This window comes from Podarcis cretensis, assembly GCF_951804945.1.
Source record: "Podarcis cretensis genome assembly, chromosome: 15".
NCBI classification, from domain to species: Eukaryota; Metazoa; Chordata; class Lepidosauria; order Squamata; family Lacertidae; genus Podarcis; species Podarcis cretensis.
This window is the reverse complement of record NC_137185.1, coordinates 42760858-42771566: the sequence shown is the minus strand read 5'-3', so window position 1 is coordinate 42771566 and position 10709 is coordinate 42760858. Positions and strand designations below refer to the sequence as shown.

Sequence of the window (10709 nt, the reverse complement as noted above, 5' to 3'; positions counted from 1 at the left end):
GGGGAGCTGTGCTCATTCAAGCACAGGAAGCCTGGAACTTCATAGAAAGAATTTTTTCCAGCCCATTAAAAGAACCTGCCAAAGAGGAATATTAACCAAAAGAAAAGAAGGAGCATGAATTTTCATTTGATGGGGTGGTTGGGGGAAGAATTTAACTCAAGCTGCATGCTATGAACTGAGTGGCTCTAAAGACCAACAAATTCATAACAACAGTAAACTACCTTGTGGCTCCATTTCTATCTCACCTTTCCTCCAAGGAGCTGAAGGTGGGGCACATGGGTCTCCCCCCCCCCAATATTATCCTCACAAACAATGAGGGAGGTTAGGCTGAGAGACAGTAGCTGGGGCCCAGGGTCACCCAGTGAGCATCATGGTCCAATGGGAATCTGAACCCTCATCTCCCAGCTCCTTCTCAATCTTCCGTTCTTGGGCAAGGTAGTTGTGGACCAGATTCAGGCACTCTTGGAGGAAACTGATTTTCTAGATCCATTAAGAAGAAGAAGAAGAAGAGGAGTTTGGATTTGATATCCCACCTTTCACTCCCCTTCAGGAGTCTCCAAGCGGCTAACATTCTCCTTTCCCTTCCTCCCCCACAACAAACACTCTGTGAGGTGAGTGGGGCTGAGAGACGTCAGAGAAGTGTGACTAGCCCAAGGTCACCCAGCAGCTGCATGTGGAGGAGCAGAGACGCGAACCCGGTTCACCAGATTAAGAGACTACCACTCTTAACCACTACACCACAGGGCTGGTGTTGGCACAGAAACTGCTTTGGGCACCCCGTGTGATGACCTCTGTGATGGGGAAAATGTGTCCCTGTTAATTCTCCTCAGTGACTCAGCAGCTTTCAATACCATCAGCCATGGTATCCTCTGGAGCAGCTGTCCGACTTAGGGGTGGGTCACAGCACTTTGCTGTGGTTCTGGTCCTAGCTCGGTGTAAGGCATCTTCCTATGTATAATGCTTCAGACAAGTGTTCAAAGTGTATCATATACACTGCAATACCCTGTCCCTATTCCCCTGACATCTCCACTAGATGTTTTTGAAATACAACTCCCATTAGCCCTAGCAAGTGTGACCTAGGGCTAGGCATGATGGGAGTTGAAGTTCAGGGTCAAAAGTTCCCCACACCAGGGCCAGATGAACAAACAATGTGATACAGCTTTCTATGCATGCATCATCAGATTGATGTCAGTGGATTGTGTGGGCTGATTCCATTGCACTTGAGGAGCTGCAAAAGTTCGATCTGTGATGTTCCATCAATTCCACACATACAGATGATTGCTTGATACTGCAGTGATCAGCTGAGGAACACGCATGTATGAACCAGCAACTCTTGATGACTGATGATGGAATGTCTGTACACTGAAAATCATTTTCTCTGCAGTGATATGGAAGTTCTCTCTGCAGTGTGTGCTACCTGTGATGGCCCGTTAAATCATTCCTTGATTTTTGCAGTCATCAAGCAGGGAACATACATGCCTGAACCAGCCTCCTGTCTCTTTATGCAGATACCTGCTGTACACATTACAGCTCTTACGTGTAGGCTGCTCCAAACAGTTGTGTGTGGTGGCAGCACATTTTCAGGGAGAATTGCCATAGCAGTGCCAAGACTTGAACAAAACTCACAAAATCAAGGAAAGGGTTGTAGTCTACCTGTAGTAGTGCCTGCAAAAGGTACCTGATTCACTTCTAGGCATCTCCATGTAGGGCTGGGAGAAACCCTGGAGAGTCTCTACCCGTCAGTGTTGACAACAGTGAGATAGATGGATCAATGGTCTGACTCAGTGTAACGCAGCTCCCTAAATTCCCTTGTATAAAATGTCCCCCAAAGATAGTTTTTGTAAAAAAAGAAAGAAAATTATTTCAAATAGTTAAGACTCTGCCAAATAGCCTGGAGATCACCATGACATGCATGCCAATGAACTTAGGAACCTGCTAGGTGGGTAGATTAAAATAATAATTGTCAATTGTGGCTTCCCCATCTCCCTACTACACAAATTCCAGAACAGAAAGAAACATGATGCAATAAGTTGCTACTGTTGAATCTGATTTTGTTTCCATGGTAATGACAATTTCGACTGCTTGTGTTGATTTGGATAGGTGGATAAGTGCAGGGAGTGTAAACTGATTGAAGAAATCCCACAGATGCAGGTGAGTTAATAAGGTCAGGTTCCATGTATTTCAGTTGCATTCCATCTGCTAAAAAATGGAATCATACAATCATAGAGTTTGAAGGATCATCTACTCCAACCCCCTGCAAATCAGGAATCTTTCGCCCAGTGTGGGGCTCAAACCCACGAACCTGAGATTAAAAGTTGCATGCTGTACCAACTGAGCTATCCAGCAGTCCATGCTCTATAATAGTGAAACAGTCATTCGTTTTGAGAAATCTAGCCTTTTTCTTATCTATCCAGCGTTAACTGATCAGTTACTCAACAATACATTGGAAGAAGATACACCTGACTCTTCTTCTGGGGGAAGGACTGTAACCCAGTGGCAGAGCATCCACACTACATGCAGAAATGTAGTGCATCTTGTCTCCAGTGCACATTTGAAACAACTAGGGTTGATGAACACTAAGGCAGTGCTCAGCCTGCCGTTTTCCATATTGCCACTATGGGGAACGCATCATAGGACAATGATGGCCTCTTAGCATATATTTAACCAAGAGAATCTATGTGCGAATATAGTGCACAGCGAATGGCATAGAGCAGAGATGAGGAGAAGCCATGGACCTTCATGTGCTATTGAACTTCAACCTTCATCAGCCACAGCTGCATGGCCAATAACCAGGAATGATAGAAGCTAGAGTCCAGCAAGCCTGGAGGTCAATGGATTCCCCATCCCTGGAGTACGGAATGGTGGGGTGTAGGGCTTGGACAGTGATCTCAGAAAAACAATAAGCGTGTCAAAAGCACAGCTCACTTGGGGTGAAATGGGAAGTGCTGCTCTGCTCTGCCCTGCCCCACCCCGCCCTTGCCATGCTGTGCTGCCTCCACTGAAGCATCCCGGCAGGTTCTGGCATGACTTCTCCACCAACTGTAAAGGTGGCAGCGTGGGCAGGGCACCCGCGGGGGCTCTGCCTCTGGAGCTGACACTGCCCAAGGCAGGTGCTTTTACCTCACCTCATGGGTGGGCCAGCCCTCCCTCTTTCTGTGAAATGTTGGCGGTGTAGGCATAGAACGCATTAGCGGTTCCCACATTGCGAGAAGCAAAGCTACAGGGAACCAGGCAGAGGGCCTTCTCGGTAGTGGCGCCCGCCCTGTGGAACGCCCTCCCACAAGATGTCAAAGCGATAAACAACTACCTGACATTCAGAAGACATCTTAAGGCAGCCCTGTTCAGGGAAGTTTTAAACGTGTGATATTTTAGTGTATTTTTGGTTTCTATGGAAGCCGCCCAGAGTGGCTGGGGAGGCCCAGCCAGATGGGTGGGGTATAAATAAATTATTATTATTATTATTATTATTATTATTATTATTATTATAGCCAAAGGTGAAGTATATATTTCACACGTGTCCCAGATTTTTGTTAAATCTACAAAACAGGGAAGGGGGAGCTTCAGGCTTGTTCTCCCCCCCTCAAATGTGGAGCTCCATAACACTGGGGATCCTTAGGACAGACCCCCCTGCACCCTTCTCATGTGACCCTTTGCATGGCTAGCTTGACCAGCTAGATGATGGTTAGCTAGCTTGTGGCCTCATATATGTTGCCATTCCAGGGGCCGCAAGTCAAGCAGTAGATGGGGCCAAGGCAAAAGTGGGCAGAGAAATTAATGCAAATATTTACTTCTGTACAATAGGGTATTTTTTACACATGCTCACACATCCATCACTATTCTCCATCCAGGCAAGCAAAAGGGGTTATCAGAGTTCTAAGACACATTCCGGTCAGGCCAAGACACTCCAGTGCATTGGCCTGGGTGGGACGTGTCCTTAAACTGTGAGAATGTTTCTTGCTTTTCTAGATGGAGGGAAGAGAGAAACTAGAGCAGGGAGTGGTGTGGCCTAGGGATAATCCAAGGGGCCAGACAGAGTGGCCCAGAGCACTGCATTTGAGGCCCTGGCCTAAGTGCCCCCACCCAAGTATAGGGTCAACTTGAAAAACTAATTTCTTGGGTGGCCGGGGCCACATTTTGCAGCATGCAAGGCTGTCCTGAAAGCAAACAAATGTGTGCATGGGGGGGCAGGGTGAGTAGGCAATGTGAGCCCCTAACAAAGTATCAAAGCATCTTGGAAGTCTGGAGAGGGATAATAAAAGATTGCATTTATCTTTCAGTGTGATCTCTTTTATCTATTGTGGGTCTTTTGGGGGGGTAGGGAGATGGATTCTTATTATTAATGTAGAGATCAATGCTCAGTTCTGATGTCCTTATTTGGGGTGGGTGGGTGTTTCAAGTTAGGCTGCTAGGTCACACACCTTCTTCTTAAAAGAGTTTAGGACAACTTGTTGTGGAAATCATTTTTTTGAGGTGGAGGAGAGAGAATGGAATCCAGTATATATGAGAACACAGGGATGGGATCACTGCTGATCACTAGCTATACTGGCTGGGGATCCACTTGAGCTGGCAACATTTCCCCTTTGTTTTCTTAGCAAAATCCACATTTCCACCCCTGTTTCCAAAATCTCAGAGGCCAATAGCTCCCAATGTATATCCAAATCATATTTTTTTTCTTTAAGAAGCATTTTAATCAGAAAAAGGAGGTGATCTGATTAAGGCATAAAATTAGATACTTATGGACAAAGATACCAGCACATTAATATGGAGATTTCTCCCTCCAAGCATTTAGCCCTTGATGGATAATTTGCATTGGAAAGAGTCAGTTCCACATACCATTAACAGCTGTGAAATTGGCGTCATTCTTAAAGGTTAAAATAAAAACCCGGCTTCTCAGCTGAGCTGCCAAACATTTCTTCATAAAGATCTATGGTCAGAGGGCTCTGAATGAGAAGGATGCCTTCATCCTTCCATGTTCCTGAGGTGCTGATGGGCAGAATTGCAGTGCAGATATCATGGTTCCAACAGGCTCTGCCCAACACTACTTTTGCCAAATTAACCTGAAGCTTGGTGTGTAAGGGGTGTTCTCACATCACTTCAGCTGTACCAGCACTGCTGGCTTCAACTTTAGAGTGTATGGGTGTGTAACAGAAGCCAAAGCTTCAACCCTTTTTGTCCTGAAGGGTTACTGTACCTGCTAAGAACCCTGCCCTTCCATAACAGCAAGGTGCCTGAGTCCCACAGCTTGATCATCGCATGAATTTACAGGATAGTGATTTTCTACATGTGGCCACTGGCAAAGTTTCACATGGCCCCTGGCTGATTCACAAATTAGCATTACATCAATGAAATAAGAAAGCAACACATTGCAAAAAGCAATGTGGTTCAGTCCTTTATGCAGTTCAATACTCTTTCCTCTCTCTGGTCCCAGAGAGTGATCCTTAGCATGTTCATCATTGCAGAGTTTCTTTGCAGTTGCTGCTTCTACCATCTCTGGCGTCTCAAGTTTCCTCTCCTGCCTTCTGAAATGGGAAAACACCAACCTTCCACTTTCACCCAGAGTGGAACCTCTCACTTAAGGGAGACTTATCTTTCCAGCATTTCAAGTACAACGCTTTCAAACACAGCATTTAATCTACATTACACTTATAACTTGAACCCCACTGACCTGATACAGCAGGCTACTTACATTATTTAAAAGAATGAAAGAAAAGGGGGTGATGCCACCTACTTTAGATTCTGACCACTTTTTGACTCCACCCTCAGGCCCTGGGCTGTCTCCTCCACCCACCCACCCTCCTGGGCAAGAAGGTGTTACAAAAGTCAGGAGCCTGCCCCTCTCTCACTTCTCGGATTTAGAGAGGTCTTCCACTTAAACCTATAACAAAGGAGCCCTGATGGAGCCACAAGAGGAGAGCGGCGACACTCTAGGCCCACCTCCTCTGTCATAGCCCATTGCTTGGCCCTGGTGCTCCCCACGTGCTGACGTGGAAAAGTCTGCAGTGAGTAGCTTGCTGTACTTGCAGAGTGGCGACATGAGAAGGACACAACAGCTACATGCCCTTCAGTCCCAGCCCCTTGGAGGTGAAGCTGCGAATAAAGGGAACATAGCATCTTTCTAATATCACCCTCCCCAAGCAGTTTTGCAAGGCTGGGATCTGATCACAGTGGTGCAGGGCTGGTGCAGGATGGGTGCAGCGTGCCCCCTCCAGGAAATGTGGCTGGGGTGATTACCCCAGGAACCCACGCTATGCCCCTGGTTTAAAGTGCCCCAGTGCAACACAACCTCTTTAACAAAAGAAGCAGCCTTCCTTTTGCAGTTAGGAAAGTGATGCATTTAAAAGTGTGGAATGGACAAATGATTAACAGGAAGACATATAAACACACCACACCACAGGCAAATCCAGATGAATACTCATTGTCATATACAGTAACCTCCCTGCAATCAAATCAGAACAAATACTCAGTAAAGACTGAATAAATTATTATTATATTATATCATTATATAAATAGCCCTTTTTTCATGAATTTGTTGGTCCTCGGGTTGGTGGCTGAGATGAGGCTGTCCTCCCCCTCCTTTTCCACAGCCTATTTTAAAAGACTATTCATAGGGGCTGCTGTCCACAAATATGGCAAAAATGTCATGTCATCTTAGCCTGTGCTTTGTGTCTCCAGCCACAGCATTTTTAGGGAGCCTCTTTTAGTGATGTACATCTCATTGTTCTGGGGCAGCCTCCAAGCAAAATGGTGCACTCTGTTCTGCTGAATAAGACTTCTGTTTCATCCATCACCCTGAGAGCATTTCATTAGCAAACAGTGTTAGCAAATGCTGCTAGTGAGATGCATGATATGACCACACAAGTGTCATTCATGCATAGCTAGTGAATTAAATGGAATTGGGCAAGTCATTAAACAATTATTTAATCATTCATTCATAGGCAACTCCTAAGACTTCAGGCTCCTGAGCAGAAGCCTGAGATCTATGATAACACTGAAAATATGTCTGGAGAAGAGTGGATCTTCCTGCCGGAAATCAGTGGGCATCCACTGAAGTATTTTGTCTATATTTGGTGCAACGATGGAAATACTCTTAAGAAAGTGATTACAAAAGGAAAGGTTAAAGGTCACTGTCGTAGGGTATGGCTGGAGAGATGGAGCAATGGTATGCAGAAGATTCCTCAGAGGACAGCTGTTGGGTGCTCAAGACTAGAATTGGATTGAAAAGGCTTTTGAACATTCTCTAAGGAGTTCTTGTATAAGTGAGTGTTTCTTACATTATAGAGTAAACGTATAATGTACATTTACTGTATAATGTAACCTGAATCAATGGGAATGAAACCAATGGGAATGATCTAGTCAAAGTGATGCACTTTTGTGACCTATGGGGAGAGTTAAGCAAGGGCATGGCACTTGCACATTAAAACCAGTGAGTACTAAAAGTATTACCTTTGGTCAGATTAATTCTGTCATTATTAATAAGACCAATAACACACACACACAAACACACACACACATATATATATGACATTTATTAATCAACATGTTGATTGCGGGTGATACTCAGCTCTACCACTCATTTAAACTAGAAGCAGTTAAGGCCATAAATGTCTCGTATGAGTGTTTGGAGGCGGTTGGAGGATGGATGTTGGCTAACAGATAGCGGCTGAATCTCAACAAAGCAGAAGTTCTGTTTTTGGGAGACAGGGGGTTAGCAGAAGTGGGGGACTCCATGACAGATGGCCATCTAAACTCTGCTTAAAAACCTCCAAGGAAGGAGGGTCCACAACCTCCCAAGGGAGTCCATTTAGTTTCTTACATTCCCCCCCTCCTTTCTTCTGTCAGGGAAGACAAAGCAGCATACATACGGTTCCTAGGTGCTGGGAAAGACTTTGATAACCTTTGGTAATATACCTGTAGTGCCCTATGCAAGGCCAAAATCTGGTGTCCCCAAATGGATGTTTTCAGTTATGAATCTTCTCAGTTTTGCACCCCTTCAGCTAGGCACCTTGTCCAGGGGAACCACCCACACTACCCTAAACCTGGCACTGATGGGTGTGGGAATGTTTAGGAAGGTAGGAGAGGATATATTATTTTGATATTATCCCTCCTTACTCGTGCTAGCAAGCAAACAGCAGAGCACAGTCCCTTGCAGCTTATAAGTGAAGCAGTTGATGACTCGCTAGAGTCTTTTAATTAAGCAATCCAGTCTGGCTTGTCCAGTCTGGATTGTTCCTGGTAAATTTCCCCTTTATTTCCCTCTTAATTTTAAAGACTCGCTTACTGACTTACCTCTTTCCAGGAGGTAGCTCAGTAAGGTTCCACGTCTTGCTTTGATGCAGGGCATCAATCTTCTCTTCTGCGGCCTTTCTCCAGAGACGGGCTTCCGCAGCTGGCATCTCCTCTATCTCTTCCCACATGGAAGGCTCCTGAGGTAACGCCGACCCTACAAAGTAGGACAGCCATAATGGTGGAACACCTCTGTTGGTTCTGGATGAGTGTCTGACCTGTGGTTCTGGAACCACATCAGCACATTCCCCTGCAGCTTATAGTGAAGCAGTTGATGACTCACTAGATTCTTTTAATTAAGCAATCCAGTCTGGCTTGTCCAGTCTGGACTCGTCCTGGTAAATCTCCCCTTTATTTCCCTCTTAAAATAAGAATAACACAACACAGTATTCTTGAAAAATAACAATAAAGTTATACTCACATTCAGTTCACAGCAGTAATTTGAAGGCAGGATTTATCTTGTGGTTACAGTTACATTTGTAGAGAAAAGAAGTCTGAGGTAGGTCTCAGACTTTCTACTTGTGGCCTTCATTCTCTGTAAGGCTCATGTGCTGGCTAAGATCCAGAAGAGGAACTCCAAAAGAGAAGTCCAAAAAGAGAAAAAGGGAAGGTGGCTGCCTGGCCAGCCCTTTTACATGGCCAGCTAGGGCCACGCCCATCTACCTGGCCACACACAGGGGGTGGAGGCTCCAGAGCAGGTATGGCAGGAAGTCCTCCCTGTCTGGAGCCACATTTCCCTGTGTGTCCATTCTAGGCAACAGGAAAATGTTGTACCTGACTGCTCTAGCACTAGGTGGTCACCCATCCTGACACTGACAAGACCCAGACCTGCATAGATTCAGTAACTGAAGACCATACCTTGGGATCTATAGTATTTGATGTTTAAAAGCAAAATACAACTGCACCTTCTAAAAAACACAAAGGAGAGGACACATGCAATCACTGGAAAGCAGTTATACACAGAAACCTGCAGAAAGTTCCATACAGAAATAAATCACAGTGCAATCCTATGCATTAGTAAGTCCCATTGAGTTTAGTCCCAGGTGCATAGGATCTGTGCCTTTGACATCTGAAAAGAACTTATCCACAAGGCTATGCTAAGAAAGGGGTCTCTGAGCACTTAGAGTATTCAGAGAGGAGTTAACTGGAGGGCTGAGTTTGAGCAGAAGTAGAAGCTGTGAGGATACCGTCTCCGTGGGTCTCATGTCAGTCAGGATGGGAGAGATCTTCCAGAAAGAGAAGACTCCCAGACCCGTTAAGAGGGGTGTGGTGATCCTCTGAGTCTGTTATACTGCTGGAAGTACCTCAGGAGTGTTATGGAGAAAAGGTTGGGTAACTGACAGAAGGTACTATCTTGTTTAGGAACCAAAGAATTAAGCTGTAACACATCTGCAAATAAATTTAAGGAACTGAAGTAACTGGAAATAAACTGTGCATTTACAGTACTATCTAGTCTAGAAACCTCTAACATCTAACTGAAGCGTAATAACTGAAAATAAGCAACCAAACTTAAAATAAGCTGTGTGTTTGCAACCTTATTTAGAAGCCTGAAAAATCTACTAGATTTAGTAAGATTATTACTATTATTTGAGGAAATAGTTAACTTATTATCTCCTGACACATCATTCATTTTATCAACTTTGTTCTGTAAAATAATCCTTTCTTATTTGTTCAACTTCTGCCTGAATCGCCACACACCAAAGTGACCTTCACACAAGAACGTACGGATGAGGTCCATCACACCTGTCAACGGCAGAGCAGTGGTGTATTCTTGGTGATGGGTTGGAGGTCCATCTCTCTGGCTCCTCCTCCTGCCAACCAGCCTCTCCTCCTGGCTGGGTGATGCCCTCCCCTTTTGCTAGGGAAGCTCTTTGCTCCATGAATGGAGTGTAACAGGGAGGCAGAAGGACTTTTTCTACCCCCTGGCCATCCTTCCCTTGGGTCTCCTTCCCAGCAGCAGCACCCTCTGTGCTCTCCTCCTCTGACTCATCTGCCAGCAACTCTTACAATGAACCAGACAGGATCATGGGGCTCGTGACAAGCATGGTAAAAGCTAACTTGCTTAATGCAATCATCATGCAGGTGTATGACATTAAATGTCATTTAGATAAAGCCCACTGAGTCATGGTAGGAGCTAGAATGGGGCTAATGGGAGTTGGAGTCTGTGAACATCTGGAGGGTCCTAGAGGTCTCACTAAGGCAGGTAGAGTCTATTGAAGCAGTGGGGGAGGGGAATGAAATGGTTGTGTTTCTGCACAACAGGTATATCAGGTGACTTTCTCCCTCATCATTATGAGCATGTGATGGTCTGCCTGCCTGTTGCAAAACAACAATGGGAAGAATTCAGGGTTCCTCTCTTCTGATCATTCTGTTCATGCAAGCGTTTCTGCTTGCAAGATAGAACAATTCCCCCTGCTCTTCTCCTG

At 45.2% G+C, this 10709-nt stretch overlaps 1 long non-coding RNA gene across 5 annotated transcripts in view; it reads left to right on the top strand.

Annotated features, from left to right (window-relative positions):
• Positions 1-10709, top strand: part of LOC307203973 — a 429983-nt gene that overhangs the window by 72986 nt on the left and 346288 nt on the right. The window lies entirely within an intron of this gene.